The following is a 16021-nucleotide window of genomic DNA, read 5'->3' as shown; positions in this document are numbered from 1 at the left end:
GTCGTGATAACATTACCCTTCCTTGTACACAAACAATGAAAATGCTTTTACTGAGTGAAGACATGATAAATTTTATAGCCCACTAGCGCTCAACTTTGCATACATAAAATTAATTCACCAAAAACCTTATTTGTGAAACATTTTTAATGCTGCTGTACTCCATAGTATTAAATGTGGCCTACTTTTGATACCGTATATTTTGCTTTTGGTCTTTTTTAATTTTCTATTCTACTTTGTCTACACTAATATTATGAAGAGGAAAAGTTTGTATCTTTGTTTTTTAGTTTGTACTTAATCGATAAAATCAAAAGCTACTGGACCGATTTTTTAAATTCTTTCACCAATAGAAAGCTTCATTATTTGCGGCTATAATTTATCTCGGTAAGGGCTGTAATTTCTACAGGACGCGGGAAAACGTATATGAAAGATAAATTCGTTCCTGGTATTTTGGGCTGCTACAATTATTGTCTCAGTTTGGTCAGTTTTGCTATCATGTATTTCTAGGAAGAGCGGTGTAAGCCCAAAATATAGTCAGTTCCCATATCATGTTATAGCCATAGGCGAAGGTAGTATAAAAGGTATTGTAAAAGTAAAATGGTTTCATGTTTGCTACCAAAATTATGGTTGATTTAGATAATAACATTTGGTAAAACTTTGTGTTTATTTTGGCTTTTATATCCCTGTTATATCCCACCATACCTAACTAATAAATATAAATTTAATGATACCAAATATGAGATCTTCATTTATAAACAGAAATTGAAGGTATCAATACCATGGCAATGGTTACTAATTTAACATAAATAGATACATTCAGAACGAACAAAGCCATAATAAAGTTGATTTCTGAATCAATTCCTTTTGTTCTATTCACCTAAAACCATAAAAAATGTGTTTATTATATTAAAAGAAAACCTAATATTTCCCAATGCCTGTCCTACGGGACTCATAAACTTTGCGGGTAAAAATGAACTCAATTTTCACTTGATATTTCTCGCAACGTAAGCCAAGTAGGTATCAATTACTATTTTTTTTTATGTCTACATATGTTGTTTATTAACCGTCTTCAAAAAAAGGAGTTTCTCATTTTTAGGGTTCCGTAGCCAAAATGGCAAAAACGGAACCCTTATAGTTTCGTCATGTCCGTCTGTCCGTCTGTCCGTCTGTCCGTCTGTCACAGCCGATTTACTCGGAAACTATAAGTACTACAGTGATGAAATTTGATGGGAATATGTGTTGTATGAACCGCTACAAAAATATGACACTAAATAGTAAAAAAAAGAATTGGGGGTGGGGCCCCCCATACATGTAACTGAGGGATGAAATTTTTTTTTTCGATGTACATACCCGTGTGGGGTATCAATGGAAAGGTCTTTTAAAATGATATAAAGTTTTCTAAAAAACATTTTTCTTAAAGTGAACGGTTTTTGAGATATCAGCTCTCAAAGTCGTAAAAAGTATGTCCCCCCCCCTCTATTTTTATAACTACGGGGTATAAAATTCTAAAAAAAATAGAGGTGATGCATGCTAATTAACTCTTTCAACGATTTTTGGTTTGATCAAAGTATCTCTTATAGTTTTTGAGATAGGTTGATTTAACTGTAATTTACGGAACCCTTCGTGCACGAGTCCGACTCGCACTTGGCCGGTTTTTGTTCTAGAATATCGGCAATGGAAGTAAACCTATTACCTTTTCGGTTACTAAATAAGATCAGGTAGAAAATTGTTACTGAATTGCAGTGTTGCCTACTTTATTTTTACTGGATTCAAATGAATTAATCTTTGTTGTTTTAATTTACTGTGAAATAGTTACATTCTTGTAACAAAATAAAATAAAAAGATTTTAGAAGCGGATCGCTATATATTTTTGAAGGATTCCACTAAAGTAACAACAGTAAAATTATTTTTTATATACTGCGTGCTGTCATACCCAGTTTGTTTTTGATTGATTTAATTTCTTACATAATACGCAGAATAGTTTTCCTTAATTTGAATAAATGTTATCATAAACGCAAAAACATTACAATAGTGCAAACAAAATATCGATTTGTCCATATATCGATAGCTTGTATCATCATTTGAAACCTTTGGACCCAAAAACAATAGCCGTTTCGACCTCTTTCCTATAGTTTACCTAGAAAGGTATCGGCATAAGAAAGGGGTCTCGATTTAACCCTTCATTTGGCCTGTAAAATGGAGCCGCATTTATTTAGCTGACGGTATTTTGTGTTGCCTCGATACTTTAGTATCGTAAGCCATGCCGTCCATGACTAACAAGTTTCATTTGTATGACGACTACTATAGACTTCAGAAGAAAAATAAGCCTTATTACTTAATAGATGTTCCTCGAGGTTCCGCAAACAGATAAAAATTTGAACGTAGTAATAGAAGTCTGTGAACCTTATTCAAATCGGTTCAATCCTTAGCTTTGGCGTGAAAGCCAGACAAACGAACATATGTAGTTACTTTCGCATTTATAAGGTAAAGATTTTGGGTGCATCTGAAGAAAAGTTTTTACATGTTTGCTGATGACACTGAGTGTCTATATAGCAGTAAGTAAACAAGTATACCAAAAAATATATTTCGACTTATTAATGACTTGCACAAAATTAAATCCACTCTATAAGTGCCAAACATATTGAAGTCAAACACATACATATAAAAGGGACAAAACCTAACTTGGACCGCGTTCAACCAGCTTCAGATCAAACCGGGTTTAATATCCGTAAGTACGTAACATCTGTTTACGTAAATTACAAAGGAGTTTCTTCTACTTTGTAATAATTTTAAACTAGAACGTATCGTAGACGTATTGGTTTGTTTTATACGAAGAGATTCGATTTGCTGATTGTTTTCGTTTATATTTCTTGTTGGTGAATACGGTTTGAAATGTTAAGGACCAGTGAAATTCAAGTTTGAGTACTTATTACAGACAATGGGATTTATTTATTTGTTTGGCAGGGAAAGAATAATACTAGTACATGTATGTACATAGGTCCAATCACCTACAATACCTATATGATTTACTTTTAATCCTTACTAAAACTACAATTTATGTCATTCTTAATTTGTGCGTTCTAATATCATTCTCTCTGCCTTAACAGCTGATTAGAAATACAATTACTTAGATTAAGCTACTGCCTTAGATATCAAGAGACAGGACTTTAATAAATTACTATTTTAACTGCTGTCTAGCAGTGTATAACAGATATTTGCTCAATTAATCGCCACCATATCCGTTCTTAATTTATTTGATAAATGAAAAATGTTTGCTCACTTAAATCTATTAATATCACTTTTGTAGGATTTTTTATACACTATTCACCTCTAAATTCACGATAAGCCGATTAAGTTCACAAAAATAGATAAGCCATTTCCCTCAACATGTTTTCCGGAATTCTTAGAAAAAATATATTCCTGGAAGGGTAGTCGACCCTTAATCACGTCCCTTCAGTAGTTTCAAGGGTACTTCGCAATAGATTGTAGCTAAACATTTAGCCAAACAATTATTTGGCTGTATAGCTAGATTTATGAACCAATACTTCACTACATATTACAAGTAATCTATGTATCTGTTGGAATCAAATCAAAAACTGTAATTGCACGAATTTTCCCGAATAAACAATTACATGTATAGGTAGAACTGTGTTATTTTCTTTTATCTAGAATATGGAAAGAATGCATCTCTATTTTCAAAATATTGATACTATTTCCAACGAAAAATTGCTTGTTCATTAGCTTCCAAGTCTCTGATTAGTTGGTCTTCTCTACAGACTTTATAATAGGAAGAAACTACACAGGGGTTCCCGTTAAACCAATGTGTAATTAACTAAAGAAGATAATACCAAAATATAGAATAGTCAGTTAGTATTATTTTTGTTTAAAAATACACAAGTTTATACTACAAAAACATAACAAGCCAAACACAAACCACAAATAATTTGGAACGTTTCCGGTAGTGACGAAAAAAAACAAAAACTAATAATTTACGACTTCGAGCAAACGTTAGATTTTTTTATCTCTGTCATTAGTTTTGATTAACGAGGTCATGAGGCAAACGGGGCACCGTCATAATATTAATGAGTCCTCTATTGTTGGTCAATGTGAGAATTTTTTGCGTGATACTGACTACGAATATTTGAATTACTTCTGTGACGTCACTTGAGATCGAGTCGTTTGTTCAAAAGATTAGAAGTGCAGCTAATGTGTCCCCTTTGAGCTATTACGCTGAAAGAATGGCTGGGACAAGCGCATTCAGCTTAGTTGGCGTTAGACAATATTTGTTACGCTGTACTCACTTGATCTTACTAAATGTAATAGTGGTTCTCATTAGATTGGTTCCAAAACAAACGAAGATAAAATATGTCGAAAAAGGTGCATAAGGCTTAATGTGTGTTATGGTAAAAGCAGAAATGAATGACGAAAACTACAAGCCTCAATGGTCTCAAAGCAGTCACAAAATTTTCGCCAAAAATGTACACAAAAATGTACCAAAGCTAAATCAAAAGTTTTCATCATGATCCCGCTTAAGAATCAAACACGAAGCCTCATAAACTTTTAGGTTCAGCAAGAAAGGAACATATTAAAGCTAAATAAGCGCCAGGCCAAAGAAAAATGGCGCTGCCGAGGCGGATTTTTTATATTATTTCTCTGAGCTCAGCTACGATAGACCATGGAGCGCAGGGAATTTATATTTAAGCTATCACAGTAAATTTTTCTACAGAGAATTTACGGATCAAAGTAACTAATTAAACTGAGTACTATGTAAGTAAAGTAGAATAAAAAAGCATGTTGTAGTAGTAAATTAATGAACTGTGAACAGGGTTAGAATGGAAAGAACAAAGATTAAATTCGTGTATGGGGATTACTAAAGTCAAGTAATCGCAGGCTCGTGTTGGCGGGTCAGGAAAAATTGCGCCCTGGAGGCAGACTATGGACAGTCGACATTAAAACCTTTTGTTTGTAAACTGTACTGCTGAATAGGACGTTCAAATTATGTTCAACCTGTTCGAAATAAATTAATCGTACATTCGAACAATGGTAGGTATACACGATCAGCACAATAAATACTGTGTCATTTTTTGTGCAACAAATAGACGATTTTATAACTGACAACAATTCAATTAATATTTGAATCATTTAACATTTCGCTCGCTTTTATTTTAACAAAACGAAAAACATAACCAGCGCTCAACACAATGCAAATTGCGACTTTGCCATAAAACTCAATTTCTGTGCACATCAAACCCGTTTTCGCATTTGGTAGCAAAACAATTTGGACTCTCAAGCACCTGAACATTTTTCTATTTTATTTTATGAAATTTGGAGCTCGCAGCGTCAAATATTTTACGGCGGGTGCAAAGGCGCAGGTAAGCTTTATGCAGCCTGTTGTAGTACCGTATAGTTGTATAGCTGTGTGCGATTATAGAGGACACACGGGTGTTGGCGTTAAATGCCGTGATATATCTCTTGGAACTGCAGTAGATAGGTGAAACGAAATACCTAAGAGGAAGTTTTATTCGTCGTAGTCGTAGTCGATGAAAATCATAAAACCAGGTTACAGAAACACGCAAAAAGAATCTAAAGACATAAATAATGTGTATTAATAACAATGAAAAAGGTGAAGAGATTGAACAAAAGAACTCTGCTGGTGATTGTGAAGATAACAAAATAAAAATGCACATGTGCTATCAAAAATCCATATAAATATAAACCCAGTAAAATACTTCGACTACAATACATTGATATATCACCGCTATTGATGCTAAAGCTTGGGTTTCCTAGGAAAGCGGTGCCGTCATATAACGGCCGTAATATTACGGACGAAAATAGACGGTCGTCTTTACGGTGATGACATGTGGAAAGTTCCACGGCCGTTTTAACACACCGTCATAATTTTTTTGTTAGTTGTATGTATATACTTACTAACCTGTTTTATTTAATATTTCTCAAATTTCACGACACCAATTCTGTTTTAGTTAACTTTTTCTATAATCTTTACTTTTATATATTATATATTGCTTCGTGATTACGAACGAAATCTATTAAAATTTCGTCGTCCTTGCTGCTCCAAGAGTTGGTACTCATTTTTTACGTTGTTTCGTAAAAAACAACACAAATACGTATTAAAAAAGCTTCACCGCTTTCAAAAAAACGTTCACTAAACTATCTGACACCGACAAGACGGCCGTCATGCAAATGGCGGCACCGCTTTTTGAAGTTACGGTGTCAGTTACCGCTCACTAGGAAACCGCCCCATTTCGTTTACAACTACAATTAGAACGTTGTCTATGTAAAGTTCGTCTTCACGTTCTAGTGACGTCATTCACCGCTGTATTACGGCCGCTATATGACGGCACCGCTTTCCTAGGAAACCAAAGCTTTATACCCGAAGGCATGTTGACGTATTCCGGTCAGATTGAAATGAAAAATACTATTTCTTATTCAAGATCACGAACACGTCAAAATATCATCGAGCGATTGGTTTCTATCTCGTCACTGAACGACCTTCCGCATAATTGAAGAAATGTAATACATCTTCTCTGTCGATACGTATAAGCCCTCAGATATTGCATGAAGCAGAATAAAACATTGATTCTTATACGGGATGGATGTTTGTTCCGAATACGAGTAACAGAGGCTGAACCCGTTTCTAATATAGTATATCTGACGTAAGCACACGCAAGCAATGCGAACCGAGAATATTGAAACCCACTATATCAGCTGGTGATCTTGGATAATGAAAAAGCACCTGAGGGATTCGCACACAAGTTACAATGGGAATCAACGTCGGACGGTATAATAGTCAGGAAAATACTACGATGAAATGTAAATTGGGTACAATCCTTTTGTTAACGATAATGAGTGGGGAAACGGCTTCGTCCCGAAACGGAATGTCATTGCACCAGCGTTACAAGATCCCCATAGTATAGTTGTCGGTGAAGCAAATGTGTCAGAGTAGAACAATATTTGTACTGATGTTGTGGTTCTAACTGAGGTGGGCGGCAGTTGCAAGCGAAATGTTAGGCCTCCAAGCGCCTGTTACTAGTACAATTACGGCAAATGACACGGCAGCGCCTTTCCGAACACCACCAACGAATATTGGAAAACACATTTAGTTTGGAGCGAGCGTGTACTTTAACAAAAGTTTAAGCGGTACTAAAGTGCAAATGGGACAATTTCGTCTGTGTCATACATCTCTGCAGTTTACAGTTTCTGTTAGTGTTTGTAATTGTATTTAACGTCAGTCGGCGCTTTCTGTGTAATCAAACCACCAATCGACGCTCTTTTATTTGCAGCGTTTTTGTGCACCGTTTGTTTTCCTTTATTGAAACAGCAATTTCAATAACAGTTACTTTTGTTTGCATTCTATTTTTCTGTTATAAAATACACTTGAGTATTCAATGCGTGCTCAGAGAATTTTAATATTTTTTTGCTATTAAATTTTTGACTGCTGCCCAAAGCGTTTATAAGCCATCTAAAATAAATGGTTTTGGAAAACAAAAACACGATGCTACCCCTAAAAGCAGATTGTGTTTTCATAAAACGTTTTTCACTTATTTACAAAAACCACTTCGTTGCCTTTTACATGAGGTACTGTTTGCCGTCCTTTTACAGATGTTTTGAATATTTGATGCTAAATTGTCTGCCCAATGGGGTGGAAGGATGTTTTTCAAACGATCAGTTGAAATACCTGGCCAACGAGGAAACCGATACCACAGCTGGCCCTTTAGTAAATATATGATGTGAGAATGTTTTATTGATCCTGACAGCTGTGGAGCTGTGTGGGAAGTACACGACACTCTGAACGTTAACATGTAATAGAATGGAAAACTAACGAAAGCAAGAATATCTTCATCTCTATGGTTTTCTTCGTTGTTTACTCAGTGTGTAAGTCCGGAAAATTTATTGTTTTGTTTGAGACATTTCTTACATAATTTAGATTTAATGTAGGTAAGTATCGAGGATCATGTTTGTCAATTTACTGAAAAGAAAAATCGAACACGTTTTTATTAGGCCTTTACAATAATAAACCCGAGCCTATAATTAGTCAAGATACTTTTTCATAGTATTCCCGTACGAAATGTACCAATATAGTATTAGCAGAACAACAAGTTGGTAGTGTAACATATGGTAATGCTTAGGTCAGATAAGCAGCTCGGAGCCAACTCGCAAATTGTTTGACAACTTACTTGCTAAGCCAAATAGACGTCTAGTCGCTGAATATGTTAGTGTTTGCTTAACTGCTGTTTCTTTGTTTTATGCTGGCTTTTGGGTTTCACGTTTATTGACTTGTCTTTATGTGGCTAAGATAATATACTTTTTTATTTTGTTAATAATCTCTGAATTTGGATCTACTGAAAAATACTCGCTTGTACGGAGATATATCGCTTGTCGGTCTAGAAAATACTTTGTAAATTATATATGTTTTTGATTTTTTTGTACCTTAATTACAATATATACAGTATGTGATATAAAATAATATGTACTTACACAAAAAATCCAATTAAGTTTTTTACGATAATATCCCAAATCAACGGTTTATGCGACTGCCAATTACAGAGGTTTACTCTTGTTCGTAACCTCAGAGATTATGTCATAAAGATCGTATCGGTGTACTTGTGCCCACTAATAAAAACAAACTACAATCACAGAGCTATGTTTCAGTATTGGGCTATAAAACTAAGTCTCCTCTTGTGTCTCTCTGATTAGGGTTTTACGAAAATAAATAGTTCATTTAAAAAAATCCTGACTGCTATAAACTGTCAGCCATTATATACTAAAACTTTAGTTAAACTTAACATGTATGTCAAACATCTGTTAACTTGTTTCTTTTTTTACTACCTATATATTTCAAGGAAAACGAAGGAAGGAAAAGATTTTTGATATACTTACCTTCCGATGGACAGATCGAGAAATTCCGGTTTTTTTGACTTCTAATAATTTAAAAATCCCTTATGATATTAACGCGAGAATTAATTATGAAGATAACATGGGTACCTATGTCTTGAACATGATTAATAAATAATAGTTTAAAAAAAAAACTAAAAAACACGCTTTTTATAGAAAACCGAACTAAAAAATAGAAAATAAATTTTAATGAATTTAAATTAAGAAAATAGTGTTCAAAATTTCAATGAATATAAATTAATAATAGTGTGAATACAAAAAATATATTTAACAAAAGCGTGGGGTGCTTTTTAAGGTATTATCGAAATGAAAATCACTCTACTCATATCTGTCAATAAAATATTTATAACTATTGACACCATGCACCCCACGCTTTTTTTAAAATATATTTTTTGTATCGATATATTGTGTATTATAGTCGCTTCTTGTAAAGCACTGGTCCGGTTAGACTGGAAGCCGACCCCAACATAGTTTGGGAAAAAGGCTCGGAGGATGATGGATGAGTTCGGTTTTCTATAAAAAGCGTGTTTTTTAGTTTTTTTTTAAACTATTATTTATTTTCTACTTTTTTTTGTTTAAAGCTTTTCAGTGATACGAATAGTTGTCACTATCCATACAAGTGGGAAGTTCTCATCAATACAAAGTATATAAGTCCAAACGAGGTATTTTACATATTCAGTTGTCGAGTTCCATCGACTTTCTCTGGTCTTCATCATCAGGTCAGCTCCCAACCTTCACTGTTGCATAGGTCTTGTCAATACAAATAATTTAAGCCCAAACACGAGGTAGTTTACATATTCAGTTGTCGAGTTCCCTCGACTTTCTCTGGTCTCCATCATCGGGTCAGCTCCAAACCTTCACTGTTGCATAGGTCTTGTCAATACAAATAATTTAAGCCCAAACACGAGGTAGTTTACATATACAGTTGTCGAGTTCCCTCGACTTTCTCTGGTTTCCATCATCAGGTCAGCTCCAAACCTTCACTGTTGCAAAGGTCTTGTCAATACAAATAATTTAAGCCCAAACACGAGGTAGTTTACATATTCAGTTGTCGAGTTCCCTCGACTTTCTCTGGTCTCCATCATCAGGTCAGCTCCAAATCTTCACAGTTGAATAGTGCTTTTAGGCGTACACCTGAGTGTCAAGTTTTTACCCTATGTATGCCTACAACTTTCGAAGGTTGCCCTCGATTTCTCAGGGTTTCCATCATCAGATCCTGACCTGATGACTATGGGACCAACTGGCAGCTATTCCGAGTCGAACAAAAAAAGAATCACGTAAATCGGTCTATAAACCTCGGAGTAATCGATGTGTATGTGTAACCTCCTCCTTTTTGGGAAGTCGGTTAAATGGAATAATTTTATCAAATTAGTGTATTGTCATCGGTCCTCAATAAATCTACAAAGTTTGAACGAAATCTGGCCGTTTAAAGTGGGTCAAAATCGCGCCCAAAGAAGTTACAAACATACAAACATACAGGTGAAGCTAATAAAAAGCGTGTAAAAAATCATCATCATTGATGTGATACGAGATAACAAACATTTAAAAATAATTATTCAGTCTTTATCTTACTACTCACAACAAATTCTTATAATATGTAGCACAAAATAATCCATAAAGTACATAGAGATTCATCATCATCATCATCATCATCTCAGCCATAGAACGTCCACTGCTGAACATAGGCCTCCCCCTTTGATCTCCACAGATACCTGTTGGAAGCGACCTGCATCCAGCGTCTTCCGGCGACCTTTATAAGGTCGTCTGTCCACCTCGTTGGTGGACGTCCTACGCTGCGCTTGCTAGTCCGTGGTCTCCACTCCAACACTTTTCGGCCCCATCTGCCATCTGCTCTGCGAGCAATATGACCTGCCCATTGCCACTTCAACTTGCTAATCCGGTGGGCTATATCGGTGACTTTGGTTCGTCTACGGATCTCCTCGTTTCGGATTCGATCACGTAGAGAAACTCCGAGCATAGCCCTCTCCATAGCTCGTTGAGCGACTTTGAGCTTTGAGATGAGGCCGATAGTGAGAGACCAAGTTTCGGTGCCGTAAGTCATCACTGGTAACACACATTGGTTGAAGACTTTCGTCTTGAGGCACTGAGGTATGTCGGACGAAAAGACATTGCGTAGTTTCCCGAACGCTGCCCAGCCGAGTTGGATTCGGCGGTTGACCTCTTTCTCGAAGTTGGACCTACCTAATTGGACTACTTGTCCTAGGTAGATATATGAGTCAACAACTTCGAGTACCGAGCTTCCAACAGAGACTGGTGGGCTGAACATGGACATTTGACATAATTTTCGTCTTGTCCATGTTCATTTTCAGGCCCACCCGTTGTGAAACTCGGTCGAGGCCCTCGAGCATCATACTGAGTTCCTCCATCGACTTTGCCATGACTACGATGTCGTCGGCAAACCGAAGGTGAGTGATGTATTCGCCGTTGATGTTGATGCCAAGTCCTTGCCATTCCAGGAGCTTGAAGGCGTCTTCCATTGCGGCGGTAAACAGTTTCGGGGAGATAACGTCCCCCTGTCTTACGCCTCTTCTCAATGGAATCGGCTTCGTGCTATGCTCCTGTACTCGGACCGACATGGTGGCGTTATTATACAAACACTTCAACACCTCGATGTACCGATAGTCAATATGGCATCGCTGGAGTGACTCAAGTACCGCCCATGTTTCCACCGAATCGAAGGCTTTCTCATAGTCCACAAACGCTAAGCATAATGGCAAGTTATACTCCTCGGTCTTCTGTATAACTTGCCGCAGCGTATGGATGTGGTCTATGGTACTAAAGCCTCTTCGGAAACCGGCTTGTTCGGGAGGCTGGAAGTCATCAAGCCTGTGTTCGAGACGGTTCGTGATAACCCTTGAAAACAGCTTATAAACATGGCTTAGAAGTGTGATGGGTCTGTAGTTCTTCAATAAGCAGTTGTCACCTTTTTTGAAGAACAACACCACCCCACCCCTGCTCCATGCTTGAGGCGTTTTGCCCTCGGACAGGACGGAGTTAAAGAGCTTCTGGAGGACTTTGAGTACCGGTGTTCCACCCGCTCTCAGAAGCTCTGAAGTGATTCCGTCCTCACCCGGCGCCTTGTTGTTCTTAAGCTGCTTCAGGGCCATCCTAATCTCGTACAGACTGATGTCCGGGATATCTTCGGTATAATGTCGGGACAGCTTGGCTCTTGGATTTCCTGCCAAGCTGTTGACGGGCTTTGCGACCGAAGTGTATAACTGTCCATAGAATCTCTCGATCTCTCGATCTCGCCTAAAACCTCTGCCTTGGTCGACGCTATGCTGCCATCCTCCCGTTTCAGCTTAGTCATCTGGCTTTGCCCAATAGACTTGTCCTTTGCGAACACTTTGGAGCCTTGGTTTCGCTGTATGGTCTCTTTAACACGATTCGTATTAAAGAGACGCAGATCGTGTCGCAAGGACTTGGATATTCGTCTATTGAGCCGCCTATATGACTTCGCGTCGTGGGAAGACTGCAACTGTAGCAAGCGTCGTTCAGCCATGAGGTTTAAGGTTTGGTCGGTCAGTTTATGAGAGAGAGATTACACGGTATCAATTCCTCTTAGCACTGCAGATTGTTTTCGAAATGGGAGGCTTAAGATATCGAACTAAAAGCATTTACGTCACTCAAAATGTTTTAAAGGAGATAAAGGGATTTTGATGATGATTAAAAATAATACTTATGAAACGATGAAGTCTTCGGTTGTCGATTTTAAAGTTTGTATCGAATGGAAGAGTGCAATTTATACCTAGTACTTAATTATTATTAAGATTTTGCAGTGAGAATGGCCTGCAGATTTAATCACCTAGCAAGCATTGGTGTCAGAGTTTTCTCAAATCTACTTGACGGCCTCTGACGTGGAATATAAAGATAGATAGAATAGTTTGTTTCTTTGCGCACCGATCCCAGGAAATACTGGTCCTGTTAGAAAAAAAATACTTTACTGTTAGAGAAACCACTTATCGAACAAATATAGGCGAAAACTATAGGCTTCTTTAGGGACTACTGACGGCAGCTAATGTTTCAATTATGAGGATTATCACCGTGTAATCTGAAGATCATTGGTATGAAGGAAATTGAAACTCAGGAGAAGCATAATCAAGCATTATTAGCGATAATAATGTCGGTATTAACGTATTAACTGACAGTATAGCTATTATTACACAGCTATAATCACCTACTAACACTTAACGGGTAATTTGAAACGAAGATCCGTAAACATATTATTATTGTTATTTATTATATTAGCATCTTGACCCAGTTTTCACGTAAGAACATATGTAATGTTGACAACATCCTCATCATTATTTAGCATAGTTAAAAATCTTTTTTCAATAATCCTAAATACACTTTCAAAATAAGCAAGCACTCACAAAAAATAAGAATGTAAGATGACCGTCAGATAGGAAAGTAAATAAGAAGATAATATGCGTTGAAGACAAAATTAATGTGATGGGGACAGGAACATGATGAAATAGTGAGGATATAGCAATGAAATAACAAAAATACAAATTAACGTAAAGGAGGAAATAGACCGAAAAATTAATTAAGTAGGTACTCAAAGCAATAATTATCTTCCGTCTGGATACGAATGAAAGCAAACATCGAGAGTCCTCAATCGATCTATAAAAATAAATTGCGGTGTTCGAATGCCAAAGAAACTTAAGTGCAATCCCAATTCCTTGCCTCCGTTCCCGATCACCTTCACATTTAGGGTTGCCACTTTAGGAAGGAATAAGGTTTCTCTGGCAAATCATTTAGGATAACACTTTTTTAACATTTTTTTTTTGTATTGAAAATCATATTTGCATTTCGCAATAAAATACCACTACTTATTATCTAAAAAATAAACAGATTATCCTTTACCAAGTTGTTATAATGAATGTACCTTATAATAACTGAATCGTTCTAATAGGTAAATTAAGAGTATTACATGAAGACACTAGAGCATCACCGTGACCAGAGTGACTATAAAACATAGCATAATTCAAATATTATCTACTAAATAACTATGTACAATTTAATGTACCTATGATGGATGGCATTTTATGAACACATTAGAATATCCAATATAAATTTACAATATAAGAGACGATCATATTTGATTTTCTAAAGTATCATTCAGTCTCTCAGTCCTTTGTGAAAAACACCTAGTTTTATTTTACGGCCTAAAGTCTCATTTGGAAAGCATATCCCGTATATTCAAACCGATTCATCAGTCATGGCGGACATTTTCTGCTTTGTTCGCATGTGTGTTGTTAATTAAAACTTCGCTTATACGAATATAATACGAAATGTGTATTGTATGATGGCGCGAGTCTTCATTATTTTGATTTTACTCAGCACGTACGTGAGTACTCTCCTTCATTTGTTTCGGATTTTAATTTAAGATACGTTGGTACCTACTGGCCGCTTACAGTGATTTTCAGTTGAAGTGCGACAAAACCACTGTATGTGTTGATATAAAAGTACACCTACTATGAGTTCTAGATATAAACACATATACTTAATTTATTCGCTCATCCAGACCCTTCGACTTTTTAGAAGGCACTATATGAACTTTGCATATCATATCAAAAAAAGCACGACCTTCGACCTTCGACCTTCAGTAATGAAGACTAAGATGAAGGAGAATAAACTATGCAATTATAAAAAGAAAACCTTACATTGTAGGCCTAACTATAAAGTAACTTTTGGATATAGTTCAGTGATGAAAATAACTTATTTGAATAACAACAAATAACTACAACCGAGACAGCCCTATCGAATCTCATTTGGACTCTCCTAAACCGTTGCATTTGTAGTTGATTAAAAACCCACTTACACCTGTTCGAGGTGCGGATTACCTTACCGCTGTTGATTTACTTGAGACTCTGTATTTGCATGATCGCGTTTATCTAGCTGATCAGAACGACAGAGGAACTTCTTTGAAATTCTAGTCAAATAATTATGTTTGAGTAACGGATAAGAACGTGGTGTAGTGTTACCTGAGATGTTTTTCTACTATAAACGCTAATTTTATTACATTTAAAATTGGTCATATCTATGTACGGATCTATGTACAAGTAGGGGTAGATTCAAACGTATCAATAAACAACTATATTGGAAAAAATGAAATTTCCATACATACAATTATGTATTTTCAGTTTCTAACAGACCGTTCACGATTGTAAAAAGATATCTAAGCTAACTTGTGTGAATTTGTCTTTCTCCTACACTTATTGTATTTACAAGCAAAACAATCTGAATAAATTATCTTTCAAATTAAAAAAAAGCTTTTAGTAAAGATACAGCAATTATTATGTGAAATGGAAAACGCAAGCCTTTAAAGACTTGTTAAACGCAATTATGTGTAACTGAGGAGTAAAATAAAATTGAAAATATTCTTTGCTTGGTTACTTTTATAATGGAATTTCATTTTCAAAAGGGTCCGTTCAGATAGACCGGGTCGGAGAGCATCGGCGCGCATTTTTCTTTTCACACAGACCGGAGCCGATCGGCTGCGCGAGCATTAAAGAGCATGCAAACGGAGCCAAACGTCAAGAAAAGATACACGATCAGAGCCGGTCGGCTCCTCTTATTATTTCACACCGAGCGCATTCGAGCATTCTCAATGACAAAAGTAGTGCGCATGCAAAAATAAACCTTACTTCAAATACTAAGTACTCAATTTTCAACGTGTTAAGAATTTGGTCTGCTCTCCGAGCCGGTCTGTCTGAACGGACCCTAAGGTAACATACTTCCTTGTAGTGTCATATAAACAATATATAAATCGTAAAAGTTGTGGAATCTCATCACTGAACATTCAAGGCGGAAAATGTCACAGTTTATATACGTAGTTACATTTTACTTAAACCGTTTACTTTTATGATACCGTTTCTTATATTTGACATCTATTTGTTACTGTGATTTTTGCATTCCTTGGTGTAAAAGAGTTATCGTTTTCTCTAAAAACTATGAAGTAGTTTGAACCGTAATAATATACTTGAATAATCTCAAACACGTTCGACTTCGTACCTAATATTGATTGATGAGACATTTTTTTAAAATTTATTTTTATATAAAATGCAATAAAAACAGATAAATAATA

At 36.1% G+C, this 16021-nt stretch overlaps 1 protein-coding gene across 1 annotated transcript in view; it reads right to left on the bottom strand.

Annotated features, from left to right (window-relative positions):
- LOC110381732 (suppressor of lurcher protein 1) overlaps positions 1–16021 on the bottom strand; it is a 359122-nt gene that overhangs the window by 186697 nt on the left and 156404 nt on the right. The gene's annotated exons all lie outside the window — the stretch shown is intronic.

Source organism: Helicoverpa armigera, chromosome 14, assembly GCF_030705265.1.
Source record: "Helicoverpa armigera isolate CAAS_96S chromosome 14, ASM3070526v1, whole genome shotgun sequence".
Classification (NCBI taxonomy): Eukaryota; Metazoa; Arthropoda; class Insecta; order Lepidoptera; family Noctuidae; genus Helicoverpa; species Helicoverpa armigera.
Note: the sequence above shows the minus strand (reverse complement) of the source record. Positions and strands in the feature narration are given on the sequence as shown.